Below are 14,837 nucleotides of genomic sequence, written 5' to 3' on the forward strand. Positions count from 1 at the left end.
TTATCGCGGATTTCATACTATAAGTGTATGTTTAATCTCAGCTTTCAGATGTTAAGCTAGAACTTAAAATACTAGATTTCAAGTTCCATTTATTTATCTATCTATTTTTAAATTTCGTTTAAACTATTTCCTCTGTCATCTAAATTAATATTATTATATTATAATAAATATCGCTACAAAACTTTTTTGGGGGACGTAAACACTCATGTAATGAATATTGTAAACACTTTAAGTCAAAGAACGCTTCCTATATGAAGTTAAGATTTATGCGTCAGTTCATCTTACTGTTATTCATTGCCATGTCATTTTACAACACTGTATTATATTAGTCTTAATTTTAATATAACGTTATTATGTGCATACTTTCAAGCAAATAGCTGTGTTGTGTTTTTGTTTATTTATCAGCTGACTAACTGATTCATTCAGCTGACCAAAAACTCATTCTCAATTTTGTGAGCTTAATTATTCCTTTAGTTTAGGTAAGATAATAATAATAATAATAATAATAATAATAATAATATAATTATTTTATAATAATAATTATTATAAAAATAATTATTTTCATTATAAAATCAAATCCTGATTGGGTGCAAGGAAGCTAATTTTACACACATTTCATTCTCAATTACTACGCTTCATAAACCAGTTCAAAAGGTTTCATTTACTTTTTCATTTTTAGAGCAATTAGGCCAAGGTATTTGCATGTCCCAGCTTCAATAAATAAATAAAAAAATATCCAGTTTTCCTACGCCATAGTTTGTATTTACCTCCGAATTCCCCAGTATGAAAAACCATGGGCTTCGGCTCCTAAACGGTTTTAATCTCTTATTGCTATCACCCCAGGGTCGCTCATAAAACAAATTGATCCCACCTGATCTGAAAATACGCCAGTGTGAATAGATCAGGATTATAGAGTGAAAAAGGCTTTAATTCTTACACCGTATTTGGAAACAAACTCAGATTGCCCAATAGTGTCTCGTCAACTGATCGTGCATGAGTTAACGTTCAGCTGTACACACACCTGTCTCACTTTCAGCGAGAGCATAAAATCCCTTTTTCGATGTTCTTATTCATTTCGTAACTGAAAGAAACGCCGATTATTGTATACGAGTAAAACTCTCAAGGCGAAAAAAGTCAACTTAAAGTAAGTTGCATTACTTTTTTATCTGTACTCATTTCCTGTGTGTACATGCATTGCGTTACAGCCTGCATGTTTATGCAGCTTCCTAGCATAGAAGTTGGCTATCAATGAAAATTTTAAAATTTTAGTATAGTTCATTTTTTATATTATCACAACAATATTTATGATTTATGAAGTGCTTTGAAAAACGAAAAAAAAAAAAAAAAGTCAATAAGCCGTTTAGTATCCAGAATTCAGATACCGCTGCGTTGTAAAAATTCAGCTTTCAACCAAATGCTATACATAGTTTACCCACAATAATAAAGTGTATCCACAGTTAATTTAGTTCAAGGCTGGTTACAACCTGCATTTCAGTTAGATTCTGTTTTATATTTCAAGCATAATTTAAGCATTAAATAATTGATTCCCGTAAAACGTGATTATCTGTGGAGATTAGCATACGCAGAAAACGGATATTAAATGGAAATAAATTTAATACAATTTAGGTCACGTTTCTACAAGCTCTTAAAGTGAAAAAATCTTTTTTTTTTTTTTTTTTTTTTTTTTTGCCTCTGTTCAACAAAATATTTGTAGACATTTGAAAAACATCTTAAGCAATTATTTTTGATAGAACTGTCTTCACTTTGAAAGCAATAAAAGAAATCATATCATATGTTAACAGTTTACACAGACTGTCGGAAATCGTAACATATATAAGCAACGGTTAAGATATCTACATTTCTTGCATCTTATTATGATAAAACGTACGGATTATGGAATTTGGGTAAATACATCAAAAATAATCTCGAAATTCTTGATATGAACTATGTCAAATTACGTTTAATTCACTTTGTTATGCGCAAAGAATAAGTTTTGAAATATGTAGCAGAGGCATCTTATTTCTACATATTACTACTAAACAATAATTCGTCCACGTTTTACTAAGTGATTTGTTAGCCAGATCGTGAGAGCAGATCCCAAAAATGCCAAATGTAAGGAAATATTTTCTATAATGGTAAACCAAAATTGATATTCTCTGAATCAAGATCGAACTGAAGACTGAAATGACAAAAAGAGTTTGCTGAGGTGAAATTCTTACTTTATTACACATATCATATGATTAAAATTGTACAAGTATATTAAAATATACTTGTACAATTTTAAATTAATATTTCTGAACATTATTTTTTACTTGAATAGAAAATCTGATATAAATGACATCTTATTAGGAGAAAGAGTTATTTATTTTTCCTTGGACTAATCCGTGACGGAATGCGGTCAATCACATCCAGAAAAGCTACTTCCCCTTGACATGCTGCTATATGACTTTTTCAAAATAATAGAGTTTGCTTAGGAACTCTGACTAGGAATGACTTTCGTTTGACTGCATTAAGCAGGAAACATTTATTTACTTCCCACAGTTTTCACGTACATCATAAAATTTGTTTCAAAGACGTAGCAAAATACTTTAAAATTGAATATCTCTCTTTTTCTTATAAATGTCTTAACCAAAATTACTTATATATTTCATGAAGACGAAAGCGTGCTTTGAATTTGCCTGTTTCAGCACCAGTTTAAATAATTTTAGGTCAAATGCATGAGAAACAATCGAACGAATGTCTCAGAGCTTAGGCTTCTAAGTTAAAATGCTTATTAAGTTCGTATCCATCTACATAACACCCACCAGTGGCCGAGCGCAGTATTGTCAAAAATGTTACAACTAAAGTAGCAGAAGAGGAGTCAGCAAGCCGCAAATGACGTCACAGATCACGTGAGTTTATGACGTCATAGGTTTATATATTCACATGATCTTTGACATCATCACAAATTCACTGTCTATTGGTTCCGTAAGTTACGGACTGTAATTCAATTCTAATTGGTTTTAATTACGTATCTTAGATTTGACGAAATTTTCTAATTTTGCTGCTCATTTTCCATTGTCTAAATATACATCTCTTTTTTAATTAATTCTCATTAATTTAGGTTTTTACTTTTAAACTGAGATATGCATATCCATTTTTAAGTGATTCTTCACGTTTAGGTTGTTAGCGCTTTTGCACTAATTTTTTTAAGTTTGTAATTAATTTTTTTAAATCAGTATTTTTTTGTTTAATTGTGAATGCTTTAATTGTGAACATTTTAATTGTGAATGGCAGTTAATTTTCGTTTCTGCTTGGTGGACTTCTCTAATATTATCAGATTTTAATTACTTATGAAAGTTTTGTTTTTCACTGCTAAATTTTTGTACTGTTTTTTTAGAAATATGCTATTGCTTTAACTTTTAATTCTTTTCGATTGTTTAGATCTTATCAATAATATAATCAGGAGAATCAATTCCATTTCGTTTCCTGTTTGAGTATCCAATGAATGGCGCGCAGATTAAGAATTCTTTCTTTCAGTTCGTTACCACCACAGAACTGGGGGTGGGGGGAACTTAAAAACAAAATGTGTAAAACACTAAACTCATCAATCAATATCAGTATTAAGGTGTATAACCCTCTGTTTTGCACTCTTCTGCATTATTTTTCTTCGATTGCTATTGTTTATACGGAATTGGCTTATCTATCAATATAAAATACAGTCTTCTTGAGTTTAAAAGAAGTTTTACAAGCTGCAATTTTGCACTTTTTTGCAGTATGTTTGATAAAAAAAAGGATACAAGTAACGTCGTCTTGTAATTTTATAGCTATAATAAGATAGTTATTTCAATTATAAACAGATATTCATACCTCAACTTCTTAAGTTATAATTCTGTTTTGCTTAGATAGCATATAATTATAAAAATATTTCATTTTAAAACAAATCAAATAGCATTTGAAATAAAATATATTATAGAACAAACGTAGTAAACACTCAGGATACCAGAAAATTTTAAATTTACTGGGAAGGTAATCATCTCATCGAGCTAATGTTAATTACGTATGTTCTAATAAACAGTGGCTATTTTCAGAAGTGACTGATTCGAAAGGATTTAATGTAATCATATTCCACTGTACTATGAAGATATCTTATCTACTTTTATAGAAAAATAAATTTTTCACATTGAAGTATTCCACATTTTTTTTATATAATTAATCCTGATAAAATTATTCTTTTAAAATATATCATTTTTAAATAAATCGGCGGTAGCTTTAACTGAAATAAAATATATATATATTACCGACCATATTATTATAACATACTTGATCAATCTACTATGGATCAAAGAGAAAAAATCATATAAAAGTGTGCATTTGTGATTTTGCAGTTATTTAAAAGAAAATTGAATTCAATAGCTCCTTTTCCTGTTCATTTTCTTAATATGCTTTCATTTCTTTTTTTAAATACCTGAGGTATACATAAGCATGGATAGTTAGCACTGCATATTTCGTTTTCTTCCAATGACATCTTTATTCGAAGGTATGGAATCCAGGAGTTCCAAATACATTGTATTTCGAAGTTTGGTTTTGATCAAAATGACTCTTGAAAATACCCTTTCTACAGTTGCGTTACTTATTGGAAAACTCTAAAGTTTTAAAGCAAATGAAGCTATATTATTAACACAGGATTGTGAGCATCTTTAATTTTAAGAGCTTGGCTGCGGAATAATGAGCCATCATTTTGAATTCAAGAAGGAAATATATTATTCCAGTAAATGTTGAGCAGTTGGCTGCAATGGGTTTAAATTATCTCTAATCTAGATTAATTTGCAAGGGAAGATTTTGAGGGCGAATTTGAGTGAGGTATTTACTGGGTGAACATTTCAAAATTGTTTTAAATTATGTGTAATTTGGAGGAATACGTTTAAGAAGTTTCCTGCATGCAATTTTTAAGAATTCATGATATATATTATAAATAATACTTTGAGACTATGTTGAAATTTCATTAGCTTTACTTGACATATGAGATAAAAAGGAATAACTAAAATCAACATTTTCTATTGATAAATAAATAGACGCACATGTCATGTCAACTGCAAGATTTATATGTTCATAGTAATTTATCCATCTGAGCATAGAAAGTATAAAATCTTTAAGTTCTCTGAGGAATTTACAGTGATCAGCATGTTCTCTTTGAAGAATTAAATTGACTCTTTTAAAGTCTGATAAAATGGGAGCTACGAATTAACAACTCATCTATTGGATCTTTATAAATTTTCTGGAGTTCTCTAGCTAGATGTTTATCACATGTTGATGAAACAATCTCAAAATGAAATTTTAAAGACCCCAACTTATCAAGAATTATATCGATACACTTGCTCCTTCTTACCCATCTGGTTGCAAAGACAGGAATCAACTGGAGTGGATCCTTACTTAATAAATAGATTATTCAATACAGATACATTAACTAAATAATCCAAATAATTATAGGAAGCTTTTATGAAGAGATCTAAATAATTTATTATTTGGATAATTGCGTTAAAATGCATTAGACGTACTTGAAATTCACTTCCAACCAATAATTCTGCATAATTTTTATGGATACCTTAATCAAAGACATAGCTTAACTTTAATGCAAGTACCTTTTCATTGAAGAAATCATTCATTTACATTATCTTAACGATATTTTTTATTTAAGGACTTAACTGATATGTGGCAGCGATTTAAAAATTGAATTTGATCAAATACGTAAGAAAAGGCTTGCCATTGGAGTTATGGTGAACGTGTGACAAAATAGTTGTAATATGATAATAATACTTAAAAAATTGTAAATGAGTTTGATTTGTTTTCTAAAAGAAAATGTAAATGAGTTTGATTTATTTTCTAAGCAAAATTTTAATAAAATACCTCAAATTAAAGCTGCCATTTAAATTTAATTTCTTAGAAGAGTAGAATATTTCATTATTATCTCAGCGCAGTGGTAGTTTCGTGCCCAAAATACGCAAAGGTGATCAGATTTGTTTTTGTTCATAATCAGCTAATGAGTGCCACTTGTAATCTATCTCATGTTTAGGTAACAAACTTTTCTAAGATTAGCTGTAACTTTTGCATTGAGTACATCTACGACCCGGTATAAATGAGTCATAATATGTTGTGAAATGAATTTCTGGAAAAAATGGTAACACCAAGGAAAACATGTACACAAAAAAATGTGGCTTTCACTGACAGAAATCGGGGAACCTGACGAATGAAGGAAACGTGACAGACAGCTACGCAGTTCGAGCTCAGGATTCCAACATAAAGCCACTAAACTTTCAATTATTTACATTAATTCCTTCAATCAATCACTAGAAGTGATAAGCTTTCGGTTACAGTTTTTTCGCAACTGTTGGGATTTTTAAAGACATTCGTGTCAAAATGATAGCTTCTTTCACACATCTTCACCTTAATTTTCTTTCACCTTTAAATTCTTTCTGCTGATGAATCAATTAGAGCAGTTATTACAAACGATAATTTTCATCCCATTATCAAGTTGTTCAGTAGGGTTTATTGTCATAAATATAGTAAATTTAAAGTATACACACTCCTTTAATATCAAGATAATTTTTATCACATATTTTTAGTTCAGAAAGGGTTCATTATATTATTATACCATAAAGCGTAGTAATTGCATTGCTATACAAATAAATATATAAATAGTTGATTTCATAGTTCAACAATAAAGAATAAAATTATATTCTATGTGAAGTAACTATGTAATTTTTTTTTTTTTTTTTTTTTTTTTTTTTTGCTTCCTTACTGAGTGCCTTTGTAATGAAATTGGAAAGCACTTTCGTCTAGCAATAGAGAGATCCGGAGTTTGAATCCCGGTGACGGCACTGCATATTTTTCACGATTACTGCTCCAAAATAAAATGCCTGTACAAGTTGTGCCAGAACTAAAAGATGGTGAACGAAAACCACCATGATTGGCGATTGGGTCCCCACTAACTCACAACCTAAATGGGAGGGATGTAAGGTTTTTTTCCGTCCTTACCGCGTGCCTTCGTCGTTTAACTAGAAAGCACGTCCAAATAGGAATCGGAAGATCTGAAGTCCCGGCGACCGCACTTGCACATTTTGTCAAGTCTTGGTGTTCCAAAATAAAATGCCTAATGTTCTCTACAGATCTCACTGGAAAACAAAGCAGTTATGAGCTGGACAAATTTTGATTGCGAATAATTTCTTTAGACATTCAAAAACTATATGAGTGAAGATGACAACTTGTTCCCAGATTTTATTAACTTATAAAGTTCTTTGCAGTCATAAAATGTAAGTATAGACAGACTGACGGCGAATTATCGCTAAGGCTTGGAGCTTGTAGATTTTTCACAACGAAGAAAACTACTTTCTGCTGCTCACTTTTTATCTGAACGTATAATGTGACTTTTCCAGCACATGTGCACTGTTTACCTTGGGTGGCAATAATTTTTGCTCCTTCAACCTCAAACATTTTATGTCGTTTAAAATGTCATCGATAAAAATTATCCCCCCCCCCAAGAAAACAGCTATGAGAACCATATCCAATAGTGCATCCCCATTTTAATTAAGAAAGTTTGAATTACAAACAGAGTCAAATTTTTTATAACTATCGTATTTAGTTGAATTCTGGAGAGATTTTCTTGCCTCCGGGGTAAATGTATCCCATTCCTTTCAGTACCCCTTATTAAAATTAGTATTGCTTTCTTTCCCTATTTTCTCTCTCGCGACTTTTCTCGACGATCGACACTTGCGGTTGAAAATTTCTTTCTACTTTCAAAACGTTTATTACCGTCAGACCGTTGCCTTCCTTGTACTATAAGACTATCCGTATTTGGCCGTATCCTGATTTTATGCTCCCTTTCTAAAACCCTTCTGCTTTCAAACTTTAACGCGAGCTCACACAAACTCTCGAGCGTATTCGGGTTACTTTCTCAGTTCGAAAAGATTCTGTATTTGCTGCAATATCCTATGTAATATAATTTGAATGGTTTCCACATTACGCTTTTTCCCATACAATAAATTTACTAACTGTGTTTTTCGTAATAAAATCTCCGTTAGTTTTTCAACTTAGAGCTGGTATTTGCTAAACAATTCTGCTTCCAATTTCGCCCTATTTTTCACCATGAGAGAAGCTTTTATAATGGTGGTTTTAAATATTTTATGTTTGTAGTTGCTGATGTATTTGCTTCAACTCAGGACCTGTTCTCGAAATGCGGCAGTTGCTATGGTGACTTTATGCATTCCTTCGATTGGAAAAAGCAAGAAATGCAAGTCCACTTGTTCAAAAAATTTGATTACCGAACTTCCGCCGTTAAAAATTACTGCTTGTTTCATCGAAACTGTCACCGTATCCACCATATATATAAATTCCTTTATGGGGCTTATTGGTGCCGGTGAAGCCTGCAACATTGAGGAGACCAGACTAAACGCTGAATTTTCTTAAGACACGGTTCTTTTGTTTTGGCGCCACTATAAAGTTTAGAAATCTTAACAGTAGTCATAAACTGTAACTAAACTTTAGATAGACTGGAAACGAATTTTCTCTAAGTCCAAAATAATCACTGAAACTTGATAAGGGTGTAAAAGACCCTTTATTTAAAACTAAGTAAGAACAGAAGGCACACTTGATGCTTACAACTCAGCCTACCAATTCCAATATAGTATAAATACGTAAATACAGTAAATCAAATATAAAATTTAAATTCAAAGCCGAAAGCTGCCCAAGTCGGTTAACATAGAGTTGGCTTAAAACTTAACCAGCGTCGATACTCACTACGAGCAATTGTAATGCAAGGCTGAAGACTAGAAATTTTACTTTATCTAGCAACCTAGTAACGTGGCCTCGAGAAGCAGAACACGCTTTGTCTTACAATCTTGAAACCTCACCATATAAAGACATGCGAACTAATTTGCATTCCGGCAGGAAAACGGGAGGGAGAAATGACATGAAAATTCCAAAGCATAAACTAACTGATTAATTACCCGAAAGGAACCTTACGAACTTAGTTATAAAACGTGTTACTGTTATTGAATGAAACAGGCATTCCTGAAAAGTACTGCTTTTCCTACAAGATACTTTGTTTACGAAGCACTTCATTTAAGTAGTCGAAACTAGGAACATTAAATTTGCTTTCATGTAATGACTATTAATAAAGATCGGTAGATAAAGACGGCAAATATTCGAAAGCCTTGCGATGAATTCATGAGGGAATTTGATTCTATTTACTTTACAAATAAAGGGGCAAAATATTCTGAAACATTTTCGCTGTCAACTCATTTGTCAGTCTGGAATCGGGTCGTAATATAAGGAACATAACTGTATACTCATTTGTCTTATTTATTTGGCTTGTACTATGTAAACACTTCAAAAACGCAGTCAGTCGTCTTATTAAGTTAAAATGTGCAACTAGAAGAATTACCCAAATAAAATATCATCTGTGCCTTGATGCAGGAAAGGTAACAGATGTGGTTGAGTATATTAGTCGTAATTTAAAATACCCAGACTATTCCAAAAGCAATCCAGGATTAAACAATGTTGTTAAATAAATAAATTAAATTAAAAGAAATTGATTATACGCTCCTTGTATGTTCCTCGAGAATTTCTCGTTCCCCTTGAGCAAATGGTTAAACACAAAACTCGTACAATTCAGCCATATTCTATTTCCTGGTTACCACAGATTTTCCGGTGTTGGCGTTTAATTAGGTATTTATGTATAAAATTGATCAATTATTCTTTATCAAACCAAACTCTCTTCTTCTATATTAGATCTAACAAAGTACAGTTTAGTTATTAATGTGACAGATTAGAAAGAAAAATTATTATTCTGAAAATAATAAAAAGTCTAGAACCATATCGTCTGAATTTGATTTTTTTATTCGAACGTTGTAAACGTTTCAGCTCATAAACAGTTTTCTAAACATTATATTTCAGTGAATAATTTTTTCATCACATAACTGTCCTTCGACAAAATATTTCTTGCAATATTTTCCGCCACGTGTTTTTGTTCTGTAGTACTTTTTAGAGTGGGCTATTCAATAATTTTACTGCGTTTTCAATTATGTTACGAATTTCTATAGCCTGCACGTGTCTTTAAAACCATATAGCATTTATTTATTTACTTATTATTTGGTGTTTTTGTCTATTGGCCATACTTTTATTCTAATACTATAAAAATGCCTACATAACGGCATGGAGAGGAACTGTCATATCGGGTGTTTGTAAAAATCTAAGAATATTCCCAGAATCCAGAAAATACCCTGAAGAATTATAATTCAAGATTATCCCGCCACAAGTTAAGATATCTGTTCCATTATCGTAAGTTATTCTGAAGAGTAAATATTAAGCAAAATCAACCAAACTGAATATTGTCATTGGAAATGCTAATTTATGATAAATGTAAATTTGTATGTATTTATAATAACTATAAACTGTATTTTTTGCATAAATAACATTTGTCTAACGACTCAAAGTCATGCATGTAGTTGTTGGTAATCCCTAAGATAAAGAACGACATTCCCTTAAAATGACTCTTGTTTGATGTTGTCCCTGATATCTGCAGAATTATAAAGTTCTTTTACTTAACCAACTGAAGGACATCTGCGTCATCTGCATAAGGCACAATTGTTGTATATTATCCAAAAATTTTATGCCTTTTTGTAATGATGCAGAATTTGCAAGATAATAAAATACAGTGTGTCTTAATACGTCGTTGCCAAACTTAACATGCTTGTCTGTCATACCATGACAAACAAGATTTACGTATACAAACAAGATTTGATAAACAAGATTTACAAGAACTTGTGTCCGAAAATGCGAACCTAGAGGGCCATATTTACAAGCGAAGAGGAGGAGAAAGTATATCGAGAAAAGATATCACTATAATATTTATTAAAGAGCATGGTTAAATCATAGAAGATGTTCAAAATTCCTTCCATTCGCCAAATTGCATACCTCACAACGTCGACGAATGGATTCATGGACCTGTTGAGAATGGGCAGGTGCATCACGGACACATGCCGCTTCTTTTGCGATCCTGGCGACGAGATCCGTGTCCGATGTTGCGGTCATCTCGTACACCATGGACTTCATGTATCCCCACGGGGAATTCAGGTCGGAGGATCGCGGTGGCCATGCGACTGGTCCGATTCTGCCAATCCAGCGATCAAGATATGTTCTATCGAAGTGTTCCCACACAGTGTTGCTAAAATGTGCAAGCGTTCCATCACGCTGAAACCGGATGTTCGGCGTGTAGCTGCTTGAACGTCATCCGGCATCAGATCCGGCAACACTCTTTTCACAAAATGTCACGCAAAATGCCCATAAAGAAGTGAGTTAGTAAACCGATTCATCCTTCACTTGCAACGTCCATGCCTGAAATGATTACACTTTTCACTCTTCTATAAGCCTGCGAACATTGCCTTCTAGCTGTCGCCGTTCACATTTTCGGACACAATTTTCTATGTAACTTTTGTTTGTCATGGTATGACAGACCAGCAAGTTAAATTTGGCAACAACCTTTTGGGACACCTTGTATATTAGGGATCATAAGGGACGTTTCTGCCAACCAATGTATTTTTTAACCGTTTCTCCTATATAATGGAATGATTTAAATGATATTATGTTAATGATTTGTTACCGTAATTTACTTTCTTTCAGATTGGAATCCTACCTTTGAAAAACTGGATAATACGTTAATTGACAAAGTTAAAACATTTCTATAACTTTGATTAAGACATATAATATTTCAAAATGATTTTAAAATGAAAAGAAAAAAATACTTTAGTTCCATCTTACGAATTAGAAAGTTGAAATATTGATTAAAGACGAATAAACGAATAACACCACAAATAAATCTTATCTAAAAAAATACTATAATTTTTCATGTGTGCCATTAATTTGAGAACAATTTCTTTCAAATTAATGGTATATATATACATATATTCAAATAATAAAATCAGTTTTCTATTCCAACTTACAAACAGATAGGTCTTTTAATGCTTTTCTACCCTTTTCTAATGTAATTTATTTGCGTATTTTTTGCTATTTCCAAAGTAATGTATTTCCTCCTAATCACAATATTATGGGTTTAATATTCATCATATGTGAAATTTACTTATTTATTGTTTCCCATGTCCTCTCATTATTAAACATTCTAAAACATCTAATATAACAACCTGTTTAAAATATCCAGATGAGAATTTACGTAACTGGTATATAAATTTCGTTTTCCTAACTGGTTCATGAATGCTGAAAATTTTGTATTCGAATTTGTTTCTAAAAAGAAAATTTAAAAATTTTCTTCCCATTCATTTTTTACACATTTAAAAATTTATGAAAGATTTCATAGTAAGTCGTGTATTTCATTCACGTTTTGTTAAGAAGTCGTTAAATACTTTAACTGAACCGGCAAATAATGTTTGCATATTTTTTTTTTCAAAAATCAGGGAAATTTTTATTGCAGAGTATCAGCCAGCTCTGAAAATGTCTGCCAATCACACTCACCCCAAAACGATCAGTGACTTGATCTGCAACAAATATGCTTCCAAACTTTACTTGAAACAACACTAATCGGAAATTCTGCATGATACGACAAAGTTAAAATACGAACTCTCACTCTACAATGTAAACGTAAAATGAGCTTATCAGAGAAAGAAATTTCTAATTTTACATTTGGCGCCACACAGACTACTAAAATCTGTGTGTGTGTTTATGATTGTTGGTGATGCACCCGGTACAGGGTTAATCGGTATTTTTCTTTAATTGAGTGATAATACATTTTTTGCAGTGTATCATGAAATGCGTTGAACTTGATTTGTTTATACGTTTCGCGTGATTTCGGATTGCACACACGTGCCATTTGAAATGGCAGATCGTTTTGCACAATCAACGTCTTAAGACTGACCTTTTGATCTCGTTGATGCTCATGAACACACCTCCAAATCACCCAATGGTGCAGTGCTGCGATCTTTCATGAATGGAAGCGTATTTCAATGACATTCGACGTTTCATGATGCAATCCGTAATCACTTCTTGTGGTAGTAGTGTTTATAAACGTAGCAGACGGCGTCTTAGAAAAAATTGCGACCGCCACATTTTTACGAAAGAAAAAGGATTGCGCCGTACGATGAAAGACTATGCATTCGTAGTATTTCATTTTATTCTGTTTTACTTACGACCTTGAGGGGATAAATACTGAATTTTTTTTTTCAGGAGTAATTAAACACTTATTTCATTTTTATTAAACACTATCAATAAAAGAGTAAGCCTTTTTCTGCGTTTATCCTATTTAGTCAACCTAATGGGCGGCTGACATGGATTGCTGATGCGAGCTCATACGTAGAATTAGTCTCCGACTATCTGCTTTTCAGTAATAGCTATCAGTAAAAACGGAATTTAAAAAAGAACAACTTTTCTGGAGAATTGATATGAAATAGATCCCTTTCCAGATTATAATTTACATAATGTACTGATAAAAAAGGAATTTAGGTTCAACAGTATGATGCAACAGTTTGTAAGCTGTATTTCCTCCTCTTATTTATTACTTTCTGAAGTATTTATTTTTTGATTAAATGAATTTCTGATTAATACTAGTTGTCGATTTATGTCGGTACTTTTTTTAATAAATGCGTTCGCTTTATTTTTCGTTTAAAGGCACTATAAATAACTAACTGCTTAATCTAGACAGGCGTAATTTTCCTAGTAATGCATTACTGCTTTTAAAGCAAATCAGTTTTGAAAAGATGAATCTGTGTTGGAAACATGAATGAGACGTTTAATTGAAAATGATTTCATGCTTGCGTTTAGGCCTTTCAATGTAAAATTTGATACAAAAAACTCAGATGCGCAACAAGAGTAAATTTAACACCTCGATTACACATTAGTACATTTAACTTAACATTATACCTTTCAAGTCTATTGGATGTTTCAAACATCCTAAAAGAGTTTTTTCTCCCTGATAAATGAAACTAATTGAGCTTAAGAATGTCACTTAGCCCATAAAAATCATTCTTGCCTCAAGGCGTGGAGAATGAGCAATTTATGAAGCATCAAGAATTTTGAAGTTCATCACTGTCACCTGCAAGGCCAACAATATTAATGCATGGACTAGTTTCTTAAGGAAGCTTGAATGAATTATTACTAAGTCTTGATTTAAGTTTCCTCTTCATTTACCTAAATTGCGTCGTTTTTATTGAAACTTGGAATTCTTTCATAATCTCTGATCCACTTTTTCATATCCACAACTTCTTTTAAATAAAATAGTTCGACGTTTTTGCTTTCTTTTTGTAATCTTTTATCTAAAATAGAGTAAGCATGAGGATCATGAAAATCTTGCAAAGATTTAAAGGCTACGAGATATCTGTATTCTTTACAATTTTTAAATTTCAAATTTAAGAATTTTTATTATTAACTCAACATACGTGGGATTTTTGAAATAAGGATCTGAGGAAAATAAACATGCGTAGTAGAGACTAACATTCTCATAATGCTATAGTCTCAAAATTTTTATTTCACTCAATCAAAGAAAAAAAATAACATTAATGAAAAAAAGGCTTTTTTTCAAATATATTTTTGCAGTTTAAAATTAATGAACTATCTGAATCTCTGTTTTTCAGATCTAGAATAATGTGAGTGTGAAAAATACTCGTTTGTTTTCATCGCATAATTCTTGGAAAGAAATTGCATAATCTGAGTAACTTTATAGTAGCGTGTTTCGAGAGTTATAACTAAGCGAGTATTTGAATTTAGATACAGCCCTAGCGGAATCTTTCTGAAATAGACAGTCGTCAACTAGACAGTCAATACAAAAACAGTCGTCTCTCTTCCCATACTATTGACAT

The 14,837-nt window shown here is 31.8% G+C and overlaps 1 protein-coding gene across 3 annotated transcripts in view; it reads left to right on the forward strand.

The window, feature by feature from the left end:
- The window catches only part of LOC118188811 (sodium- and chloride-dependent glycine transporter 1-like), a 121,921-nt gene that overhangs the window by 45,905 nt on the left and 61,179 nt on the right, over nt 1-14,837 (forward strand). Inside the window, exon 1 of one of the 3 annotated variants that reach the window (XM_035359324.2) lies at nt 990-1,144. The exons of the other annotated variants lie outside the window; for them this stretch is intronic. The gene's annotated coding sequence lies outside the window, so the exon portion shown is untranslated. Of the gene's footprint in view, nt 1-989; nt 1,145-14,837 lie in introns of those variants that run through there. 3 annotated transcript variants of the gene reach the window in all.

Source organism: Stegodyphus dumicola, chromosome X2 (genome assembly GCF_044657685.1).
Source record: "Stegodyphus dumicola isolate Sdum_Otavi_A_Nest chromosome X2, ASM4465768v1".
Taxonomy (NCBI): Eukaryota; Metazoa; Arthropoda; class Arachnida; order Araneae; family Eresidae; genus Stegodyphus; species Stegodyphus dumicola.